Source organism: Cebus imitator, unplaced genomic scaffold (genome assembly GCF_001604975.1).
Source record: "Cebus imitator isolate Cc_AM_T3 unplaced genomic scaffold, Cebus_imitator-1.0 Scaffold119, whole genome shotgun sequence".
NCBI lineage: Eukaryota > Metazoa > Chordata > Mammalia > Primates > Cebidae > Cebus > Cebus imitator.
Genome location: NW_016107434.1, coordinates 541,738 through 553,164, shown reverse-complemented (window position 1 = coordinate 553,164; position 11,427 = coordinate 541,738). Strand labels below are relative to the sequence as shown.

General features: G+C 37.4%; 1 protein-coding gene across 9 annotated transcripts in view; it reads right to left on the bottom strand.

Moving 5' to 3' along the window:
- The window catches only part of MEIS2 (Meis homeobox 2), a 212,259-nt gene that overhangs the window by 155,251 nt on the left and 45,581 nt on the right, over window positions 1-11,427 (bottom strand). The gene's annotated exons all lie outside the window — the stretch shown is intronic.

Below are 11,427 nucleotides of genomic sequence, written 5' to 3'. Positions count from 1 at the left end.
AAAAAAAAAAAAAAAAAATAGTGCTCCAACTCAACTCTGTCCTACAACAGGGAAGACAGAGTGCCAGGAGAGAGGGGACTGCCCGCTTCCCAGCCTGTTTGGGCTATTCAGAAATATTACAGTTAAAAATGAAGTATAACGTAGTAATGGAACTGCAACACACAGTTCTTTATGGACTAATTTTCTGTCATCATTTCTTTATGCCTTTTCCCCCTTAAATATAGTTCTTTGAAAACAGGATTACAACATACTAAGAGCCAAAAGGTTATTTTCTTTCAGTGGTTGTCAGGGACTACCTTCCAGGAGTTTAATTTAGGGCAACCCACTGAGAAACCTGCCTTAGGATTTCAAATGAGATTTTAAAAAAAAAAAAAAAAAAAAGAAGAAAAAAGAAAAAAAAAAGATCATAGTAAAACTTTTCAACTTTCCCAAAGAATAATGAGATGACAGAGATTTTAAAAAAAAAAAAAAAGGAAGAAGATTTTTCCTAATTCTGTTTTAGAATACAGCTTTGCAAAACTTGCTTTCCAAAAACCATCAGCAAAGTAATTTTTTTCTACATGCAATTTACCTTTCTTTCACATCAGATCGGTTGTGGGGAGGGGGCTGTAGACCCAGAAACATGGGGAGGATGAGGGGCCAGCAGTGAGACCTGCTAATTACTGATCTCTTTTACTCTCCTGCTGTGCTTAACTGTCTGGACATGTTAAAGTGAAATTTTTCTGTGATTTTTCAAGTGACTAGTTCATGGCCCACTAGCACGGAGGGAAGCAGAAGAGATGAAATGCTTTCGTTTACATGCAACATTTACTAACTGTGTGGGTTTTCCTACATTAAAGAGAGGACAGTGACCCAGGCCACCTTTTTCACACTCAAAAGAGCACTGAAAAAACAAGTCTTCATCGGCTTACCTCAGGCTTCCCTGGTCCTGAACACCCTCCCCCCGGGGTATGAGCAGAAAGGGAAAAAAAGAGGGGATTTTATGCTCCTTTCTCTTCAACTTTTCAGGCGGTATAAGCAGCATTTAGCAAATTCAGCCCCAAATGGCTCCAAATGCTTGGAGCTGCAGGGGCTCATTCTTTGTTATCCTCCCTCTATTTACACAGGATTTACGCAGGCTCTCCACTGAAGAGACCGAAAGCTCTTCCATTCTCAGCGGCTCGGCCAGCCCAGGCTGTGGCCTCTGCAGCTCGACTCTGGCCTGTGATGGGAGATTTCTACAACCTGGAGAAGGCAACAAACTGCTCACTAACTCAGTGATCCCGAGACAACCTGGCTGGTACAGGCAGCTGCAAAGCAGACAGGCCTGCGGAGAGAGCTAACCTTCCAGAAGAGAAAGGAAAGCCCAGCCAAGGCTGTGCAAATGTGCGTCCAGAGACAAATAACATGCACTTTAAAATATGCATCTATAGGATATAATGGAAAGTGGTGGGTGAAAAAAAAAATTCAGACTGCAGCTTGGATGAAAACCACTTCACCCACTGGTTGGAAAAATAAAGTGTAAAAACAGACAGATGGACACATATGTAAATGTGGCTGTGTTTTAGGCTTTAGCTGGCAATGTGAGTGTCGTAGTATAGTTTTGCACGCCTGTATTTTCCATATCATGTTGAATCCTGTTAACTGTTGAACAGAAACATCCTCGTACTGGTCCTTGACCAAATCAGTCCCCTCGATTTACCCGTTAGGAGCCATAAAATGGCTTTGTTTATTGACTAGAACTCTCTAATCCTTTATAGCAGAAGAGAATGAAAGCTTCAGATGCTCTTGGCCTATTCTTCACTAAATGTGGTTATTCTCATTTAAAATATATACATTTAATTCATTGTCATTTGAAACATGTATATTTTTTGCTCACCAATGTTAAAATATTTTAAGAAAGGATATCCGTTCTCCTAAGTCTCCCATTGAATTCTCTAAAGGATACTGACTCTAGAAGAAAAGCATATTCCTCTGCCATTATAATTCAGCTGACTGCTTAATCTCTGTGGTGTAGGATAAAAGAATGTATTTGTTACTCAGTTACCTGATAAGCACATATAAAAGAACAGGGTATGTTCTGAAGTTATTCACAGTACATCATAATAAAGCTCTTCTGGGCACTCTAATGATTCATTTTTAGTGATCTCTCAAATGCCCTTTTCCACAGTTAACACTCAGATTTTATTAAGGTAGAAAGCAGGGACAAATGTCCACTCAAGTCCCAGCTCTCAAATTTGACTCTACTTGCACTACACTACCTACAGCTGAAGCTTTTTTAATGTTCTGTTCACCTCCCTAGAGTGGTATTTCAGCTAACAGAGTTCACAATCTTTCAGCCCTAAACACAGAAGGCTGCTATCTTGAAGTCATCCTAGGAATGTGCCAGATACCATCATTTCCCTCCTGTGACACAAAGAACCAGAAAGAGAAAGAGAGAGAGAGAGAGACCAAGAGAAGACCAACCTGATCAAGTTACCAAGAGCCCAGAATGCCCCTCTCAGGAGGTTAATCTTTGAACCGGTAAATGTTATAATTAGGAGCCTTGAAGTTGGGCTGAGGTTGGCCATTGAAATAAAGACCCTAAAAGAGAAAGTATGAATGGATCCCATCTCTTTTACCTAATGGTTTGACATGAGGGTCATGGTTTTTATGGAAAATTATACAAAAATGAGTTGTTATGATATATGAGTCTCTTTCCCACATCTCCTACAGAAGAAAAAAGGTGGTCGGAGAGATGTGTCTTCTCAATTTCACTTAGCTCTGTTTCAGTACAAATTGTGAAAATTATGCAAATAACAATTTTGGCACCTTTGCTAGAGGAAAACATTATTAAATTATGCTCTAAGTATTTTGTCTGCTTTAGTAATTACTCTCATGTAACTGTAAATATAAATAGCTGTTATTCTGTTTAAATTTTTAATCATGCAAAATATTGTCACACAAAATGTCCTTCTGTTGCAGTCTAACTGGGATTTTCTTTTTTAAAATATCCATATTTAACTGAAGTGGACTATTTTTAGCGTTGTAAAGTGTTTTAGTCAAGATAGCTGGCTAACATCTCTGAATCAACAGGTCTTTCAAGGAAAGATATGGCCTTTATATTTGCAAAAAGAATTTCCTACAAAAGGCCATTTATATAAAACACATTTTTAACATTTTAAATTAAAACTAGAACGTAATTACTCTGCTTCCAAGAATGTATTAACTACATCAAACCTATACTATATGTTTTAGTGTAGAGCAATAACTATAGGATTTTCTGATTGCCTCTTTTATCATACTTTAATATTAAATGAAACATTAAATGTCAACTACATATTAACTAATAATAAAATTTATTGGAAGAAATAATGAAAAAGCAAAGTTCTATCTGTAACAGAAATTATTTCATTCCATTTTTAAGAGTTTTTACTTCATTATCAAATTTGCTATCTAAAACAAAAATAAGGACAATACATTTTTATAACATAAAATGGTTGATCAGTTTTAATTCTTAAGATGATATTGCTCTGTGAATTTATATCAGCAGGTATCGCTTCAAAAAGCAGAACAATAAAAACAAAGACTTTTTGGGTATTTCTTCCACTTCGCCAACTGTTGTAAAATGAAAGCAAAAGAATATTTTAATAAAAGTGCAACTTTGAAACTGACATGGTTAAATAGTGCAAAAAAAAGAAAAAAAACCCCACAATAACTCTTTATCTTAAAAGATAGCCATCTCTATAATAATAATGTTAACTAAGATTACTAGTTAGAAATATGTATCAACATACCCTTTATGAGTTTTTTAGGAAGCTAGTCACAGTTCCCTATAGAAAAAATGAACAATAGTATTATGGAGTTGGTAACTGGTTTCAGGTGGATACTTTTGAAACCATTAACACCAAATTTGGAACATATTTGTTAACTATTAGAAAACTATATTTTGTACATTTTTTCAAAGAACATTTTCATACGATAGTTTCCTAATCAAACTTTGAATTTTTAAGAAGTTTATAAATTAAATTGCTAACACTTTAAAAGTAGCAATGATGCATTCAGATATTCCACTTACGATGATTGCTTTAAACAGATGCAGTGCTATGATTTGAGAACAAGCAGATATATTTTTGTAATAGAATGCAAATGAATATCTACAACACATACGTAATAGCCCTAGATAAACAAATAAGGTGGCTGCTTAATAAGAAAAATCTAAGGTAACACAGGTTGATCATTCTTCATATAGACTACGTAGTAAAGAACAGCAGATGCTGAGGCCTTATAAAGTACATCGAAAATGGAAAATGACTGCTAATGGGTATGAGGTTTCTTTGGGGGTGATGAAAATGTCCTAAAATCAACTGTGTTGATGCTTGTACAATTTTGTAAGTATATGAAAATCACCGAATAATAAGCTTTAAAGGGATGAATTGCATAGAATGTGAAATACATCTCAATAAATTCTTTTTTTTTTTTTTGAGACATAGTCTTCTTCTGTCACCCAGGCTGGAGTACAGTGGCTCGATCTTGGCTCATTGCAACCTCCACCTCCTGGGTTCAAGCGATTCTCTTGCCTCAGCCTCCCAAGTAGTCGGGACTACAGGTGTGCACCACCATGCCTCACTAAGTTTTTGTATTTTTGGTACAGATGGGGTTTCATCATGTTGGTCACACTGGTCTCGAACTCCTGAGCTCAGGCAATCCATCCACCTTGGCCTCCCAGAGTGCTAGGATTACAGGCGTGAGCCATTGCACCTGTTTTTGTTTTTAAACCAGATTTTGGTCTCCCACTACAAATAAGCATGCTGGAAGAAATTTAAAAGCCTAGTAGTTGAGCTTGAAGGTATCCATAATCTTCCCTGAATTGCTTCAAAACAATGTGATTTCAAGTCCACTTACTAATATTGTCTTTGCACCCTGCATATGGACAAACATGTACTCAAAAACATTTGAGATGGATATTATAACTGTTTATATAACAAAGATAAGCATTATAGAAAAGTATATTGACTTTCATATTAAAATTAATCCTTCTCCACTCTCAATCTATTGCATCATAGCAGAACCCTAGCCCAAATATTTACTCTTCCAGGCTTACGTTAACACCCAAAACTCCAGAATACTTCCACAAACAGATATACACACACACCCCACGCCTATGTTTCTACCTAATTATTGAAAGCTTCTTCAAGTCAAAAATCTTATCTCTTTTGTTCCTATTCTTAAAACTTTGTATATGTCATGGGTATAGTTTGTGCCTAGGCTTTTATTAAATGAATGGGTGGAGGGCTCTCTTATGTCTTGGAATATGCTTTTAGGCCTTGCGGATTTATACCTAAAATTTGGAAACAGAAGTTATCTAGAATGTTTGTCTCTAATAGTTGTAAACTGGCCATAGAGTTGGTGTGTCATAAATTTCAAAGACATTAACTTGTAAGATACGCCCCATGGAAGAAGCAACTTCATTGAAACAGATAATAAACGATAGGGGCCCTACCTTTGGAAGAGTGTCCTATATACTTTTCTAAATGTCTGACTTTTTTTCTATTTCTTTGGGCAGCTCTACTACTTTGTTTCTACATTGGAGACTAATTTCCGATGCAGTCCTTGTCCCTACCCCTGCCCCTCCACTCCCTCCTCACATAAATACAGCAGCACATACTCATGGGGGAAATGGTGATGTGATGGAAGAAGCATGAGTTGTGGAATAAAACAGATCTTGTGTTGAATTTTCAGGTCTATTTCTTACTCATATTTTTTAAGACTAGTCAAAGTGAAAGAGTGGAAGTACAGAAGAAACGAAGAAACCTGTAACTGGTTTTAATCAATTACTTGTAAATAACACTGCACTTGGACCAGCCCCAGATCTATTTCTTATTGGTTGAGTATGACCTCAGTCAAGAGATTAATCCTCTGAACCTCTGTTTCTGCATCTGTGAAATGGGAAAAATTCCATATGCCCGACAGGTTAACTGTAAAAATTAAATGAAATCATGAGAGTAACAGCTATTACTATTGTGTCTCCACTTTGTACCCAATGCTTTATACTTATTAACAAACTTAAGGACTTCATACACATCTAGCCTCATGCAGTACCTGAAATAGCAAAGGTGCACCAATAAATATTAGTTATTTCTCTTCTTAAAATGAACCAGCCTGAATAAACAAACTGTGGTATATCCACACACTGAAATACTACTCACCAATAGAAAGGAATAAACTACTGATATGCCCAGCATGGTACATTATGAAATCATGCTAAATGGAAGAGGCCAAAGACAAAAGGCCACATAATGTATGATTTCAAATATACTAAAATTCTAGAAAATGCCCACTTACTCATAATTACCAAAAGTGGATCAGTGGTACCTGAGGACATACATAGAGGGATTAAAAGTGATTACATAGTGATTAAAACTGGTATAAGGAAATTTGGGGTAATGACGGAATGGTGCAGTATCTTGATTATAGTGCTGGTCTCATGAGCGTATACAATTGCCAAAACTTACTAAATTGTACACTTTAAATGGGTGTAATTTTTTATGTAAATTATACCTCAATAAAGTTCATAAAAATAACAAGAAAATTATAGTTTGATCATCAAAGACCTGTTATTTGGCATAAAACATATTTCAGTGGAAAGTACAGCATTCAATGCAGAGATGCTGGAGTGGGAATTCTCCCAGTATTTGCAGCAAAGTTCTAAATGATTTGGGGCAGCATTTGAAAGAAGCTGTGAGGAGAAGCTCAACATGATATTTATGAACCTGTTGATTTGTATCATTTTCTTTAACTTCATAAAGATCCGAGGTGGGTAGTCAGAATGCACTTTGCAGGTTTAACCAAAAAATCTCTCCATTGTTCAAATTTCATGATAAGATATATTGTTAACAAAGAACTATCTGAGTTAAAAATAATAATAATAATAACTTGAAAAGTAATAAAAGTAATTCTTAACAAACTATTTTCTAAAACTTTCAGGAAATTCAGTCTTAACCCATTCCTACTACCTAAAGAAGATCTCGCACCACATTGGAGATCTTAGACAGTTTCAGGGGGAAATCACATCATTCATGAAAGACAGCACTCTCAACATCAAGAATTAATGGAAAATATAGAAATAATATTAACCCTTGCCAGCCAACTCCATGCCTTCAGATAAATCCCTGAATCCACCATATAAACATGGAATGCAACTAACATTTGTGGAGCATCTACTACACGCCAATTCGGCAGGCCTTATCTCAACCACAGGACAGTTCTCAGTTTGGTATTGTAATCCCTATTTAATATAAGCAGAAATTGAAGTCAGACAGGTTAAGAAACTCGCCTAAAGTCATGTGGCTAGTTGGTAATGCAGCTCAATCTTGAACTCTAAATCCTGAACTCAAGTCCATGCTCTCTACTCACCACACCGACTACTCCCATACAGAAATGGAATTCATGTTTTCTAAGGGGTGGGTGAGGGGCAGGGAAAACAATGCCTTATGGCTTTGAACCTGGATAAGTAGTCATTTACTATTGGCCAATTACGGCCAAGTGATTTATCTGACTTTTGAGATGTGTGATATTTGGCATATATTAGAAAATCAATAAAGGTTAGTTCTATTTCATTCTCTTTTTACTTCCTTCTCATTTTTATTTATTTATTATTTGGAGACAGAGTCTCGCTCTGTCTCCCAAGCTGGAGTGCAGTGGTGTGATCTCGGCTCACTGCAACCTTCGCCTCCCGGGTTCAAGCAATTCTCCTGCCTCAGCCTCACGTATAGCTGGGACTACAGGCACGCACCACCACGCCTGGCTAATTTTTTACATTTTTAGTAGAGAAGACAGAGTTTCACTGTGTTAGCCAGGATGGTATCGATCTCCTGAGCTCATGATCCACCTGTCTCGGCCTGCCAAAGTGCTGGGATTACAGGTGTGAGCCAGCACGCCCAGCCCTCTTTCACTTATTTTAAAGATCCATTCACATAAGAAAAATGAAAACAGAGTCATCACTGGTTGAAAAACACATTTGCTTTTATAAAAATGTCTTCTTCCTTATTCTTCCAAAACTCATATCTCAAAACAGCACAAAAGCAAAGGGAACGTGTGCTGCTACTAATTGGAAAATTCATACCTGCTTGCCGTCCCTGTTTTTCTCCTAGAAAGGTGAGGAGTTGAAAGCTGTGTAGTTATTAGTTTGCCACAGCATATCCCCATTCTCTGTCATGAAGAAAGACAACTCGCAGGGCACCAATGTGACTTTATTCAGGCCCTGTGAGCTAATAAAACAGGAACTGGAAAGGTGTTTGTTTGAGAGGAAAAGTTGTCCAACCTTTTCCCGGGAAAGAAAGAAAGGGGTTTGCTTTCTCAGTGGGTTTACTCATATACCTGTGGTAAACCAGCCTATGAGAGAACCCACATCTTTGCTGTACGATCAGATCTGAGAGCCACCAATCAAATAGCAGTCCAGCCTTAATATGCTGATAGAGCACATTTCCGGATCTTGATCACACGAGGCGAGGGAGTCATTCTTCTGAGTGATAAAGTCGGCGAATGCACTCTTGAGAAGATAACAAATTAAAAACCGGCTGACTCGACACCATTTGAGTGAGGAATTCACCACTGACCCAGTAGAACACAATTTCTACCACCAGTCAGTAATCACTGGACAGGAGCCAACTTCACCTCATAGCTGTAAAACTATTCCTAACAGAGGGTCTTGGCACAGTTAAAAGATAACTGTCCGATTTACCTCATGCACATGTACTGAAGTTGGTAATGACTTCCCCAACTATTTCTATTCTGAGACACACTGTGCGTGAAGGTTCGAAGGCTCTAAAGCAAATTAGGAATTCCCAAAAGTGTTGTGTTATTTAAATGATCAAAAATGCGAAAAGAACTATATAACCTAGAGAACTCTTTCATTTTGAAAATATATTTTAAATCTATAGAATTTCCACTACAATATCTAGTTTTTCTATAGTTGACATATTATTCTGGTGGGAAATGAAGGTGACATCCTCTATACATCAACCGCAAGTCATTAGGAAGGTGGCTATCAGAATAGTTATTATGAGACTTACGTTCTAACTTTGAAATATGTGATCTTGGATACAAATACCTCAGATCTATATAATAAATTTTCAGCTCTCAAATACTTCATTTCAATTGTTGATTATCACAACCAACTATAAGGGCGTAGGCTATTAACCCCATTTAACAGGTAAAGCAAGTGAGGCGAATGTTTTCCTAACTTCTTGCCTTGCCTGTGGTACTTTCCCGTACTTATGGCGTATGACAGTATTAGGCTGAACCAGCTGAAACTACTAATATTTGACTATTTTTGATCTACCAATATGGCAATTCCATAAAGCATTGTTTATTTCCAGCCTTACTAGCAATTGTAATTAGGTTTTTCTTCTGCTTTTTCTATTTTTCAATTTGCTTTTTATGTCTAGCCTCACTCTCACAAATTCCTTCAATTATATTCTTTCCATATTGACCAGGTGAAAAAGACAAGGTAGAAATAAATTCAAATAATTGAAGCCCTGACCTATGAGAAGCCAGTGATTTTACGCATAGAAAACTTGCCAATGCAAAATCAGGAGGTGCAGAGACTTGGCAGCTTTTAATTTTTTTTTGGTTTGTTTTGTTTGAGACAGGGTCTCACTCTGTTGCCCAGGCTGCAAAGGAATGACCACTGCTCACCACAGCCTCAACTTCCCAGGTTCAAGCGATCCTACCACGTCAGCCCCCTGAAAAGCTGGGACAATAGGCATGTGGCACCACAACCAGCTGATTTCTAAAATTTTTCTGTAGAGATGGCGTCTCCCTATGTTGCCCAGGTTTGTCTTCATCTTGTGAGCTCAAGTGATCCTCTTGTCTTAGCCTCCCAAAGTGCTAAGATTACATGCTGAGCCACCGTGCCCAGCATAACTTTGTGTTTTTAAATAGGGATGTAGAAAGAAGCCTGTTCATGACATTTAGAAAAGGGAAGCATTCCTGTCAATTCTAACTGCAAATTTCAACAACAGTAATTAGCATTGAGAAATGATTATCGTACACTCTATTCTCTGCCCGGGAAAAATTTTCACTCTAAATGTTTTCTATAATAATGATAGCATTAATACAAAATAATATTTATTGAGCACTTACTTTCTTCCAGACACTCTGCTAAACACTTTATATGAATTCCTTTGTTTATTCTCATCATCCTATGAGGATTGACTTTTTCCACTCAAAGAAGCTAGGGCTTAGAGAGGTGGAACAATTTGCCCACGGTCTTACGGGTAACGGTGGAAGAAACAGGGATCACATCAATTGACCGCGTCTCATGATGGCTATCGCTGAGAGTTCACAGTCGATCTGTCCAGAATTTCCCATTCTATCAAATATAAAACCTCATAACATTTCTATACCCTGTTGAATAATTCATACCAAGTTTTTGTGGTCGATCAATTTAAGACAATAGGAAATTTACATTCGACAGTGAATGTAAGCATCCTGGGGACAGGCACTGGATTTTTCCTATCTCTCCTTACTCCTAGCACTTAGAACAGTACCTGGCACATCACAGGCGCTGAAGAAATACTTGTTAAAAACGTAATAAACATAATTCTTCCCTGTTTCTTTTCCCACTTCCTAGAGCCTCACCTTCGACTGTCTTCCTCGTAAGAACGTGAAGAGCTCTCAACATTAAACATTACTTGACTCTGGAAACCTTCCACCACTGCCACGGCCACCACCACCTTCAACCTTGCTGTAAGTAGTAAAATTGATTCATCTCACTGACAAAAATGTGATAAAAGAACGCCAACCACAGAGGTGGAGAAACCACTCCTTCTCCTTGAACAAATGCTGCTTTCTGATGCCCCTGATTGCTTTTCTTTTCTCGCTAAGGTTCAGTAAGTACTGAAAGCTCGGCCCTGGTGAATATGGGTCAGGTTTGTAATGCAACAACTCCACCCCTTTCATTACCATGGAATCAGTTAACAATCCTGCTAGTTCTACCACAAAAAATAAAGTAATTGGTCCCAGTGGTTATTTAGGTGCTGCGGAAGTCTTAAAAACACTATTATCTCCCGTAGTGATTTGCTAGCCTTTCCATACTCCAAGCAGCACATTGGGACTTCTAAATTACATACCATAATTGACATAAAATATCTGTCCCATCAGTGAATATCTTTATTAGCATCAAAATCACTCACAACTAGTGTTCCTCAATGTTATTAAACATAACTTGTTCTAGGTGTTGCTTTACTAATTAGTCAGGATGAGCCCGAGGAAGAAAATCTGGGTCATGTTAAATTAATTGGAATGAGCATGAAAATTAGCAGAGCAAACTGCATCAATTTTCTATAGAGAGTCTTTCTTCATGTTGAGAATAAAAATGGATATTATGAGGCATTAACCAAACTGCCTTCTGTGACTGCCAAGAGGTGTGTTACAGTAGCCCAAAATATCATGCTCACAGATTTT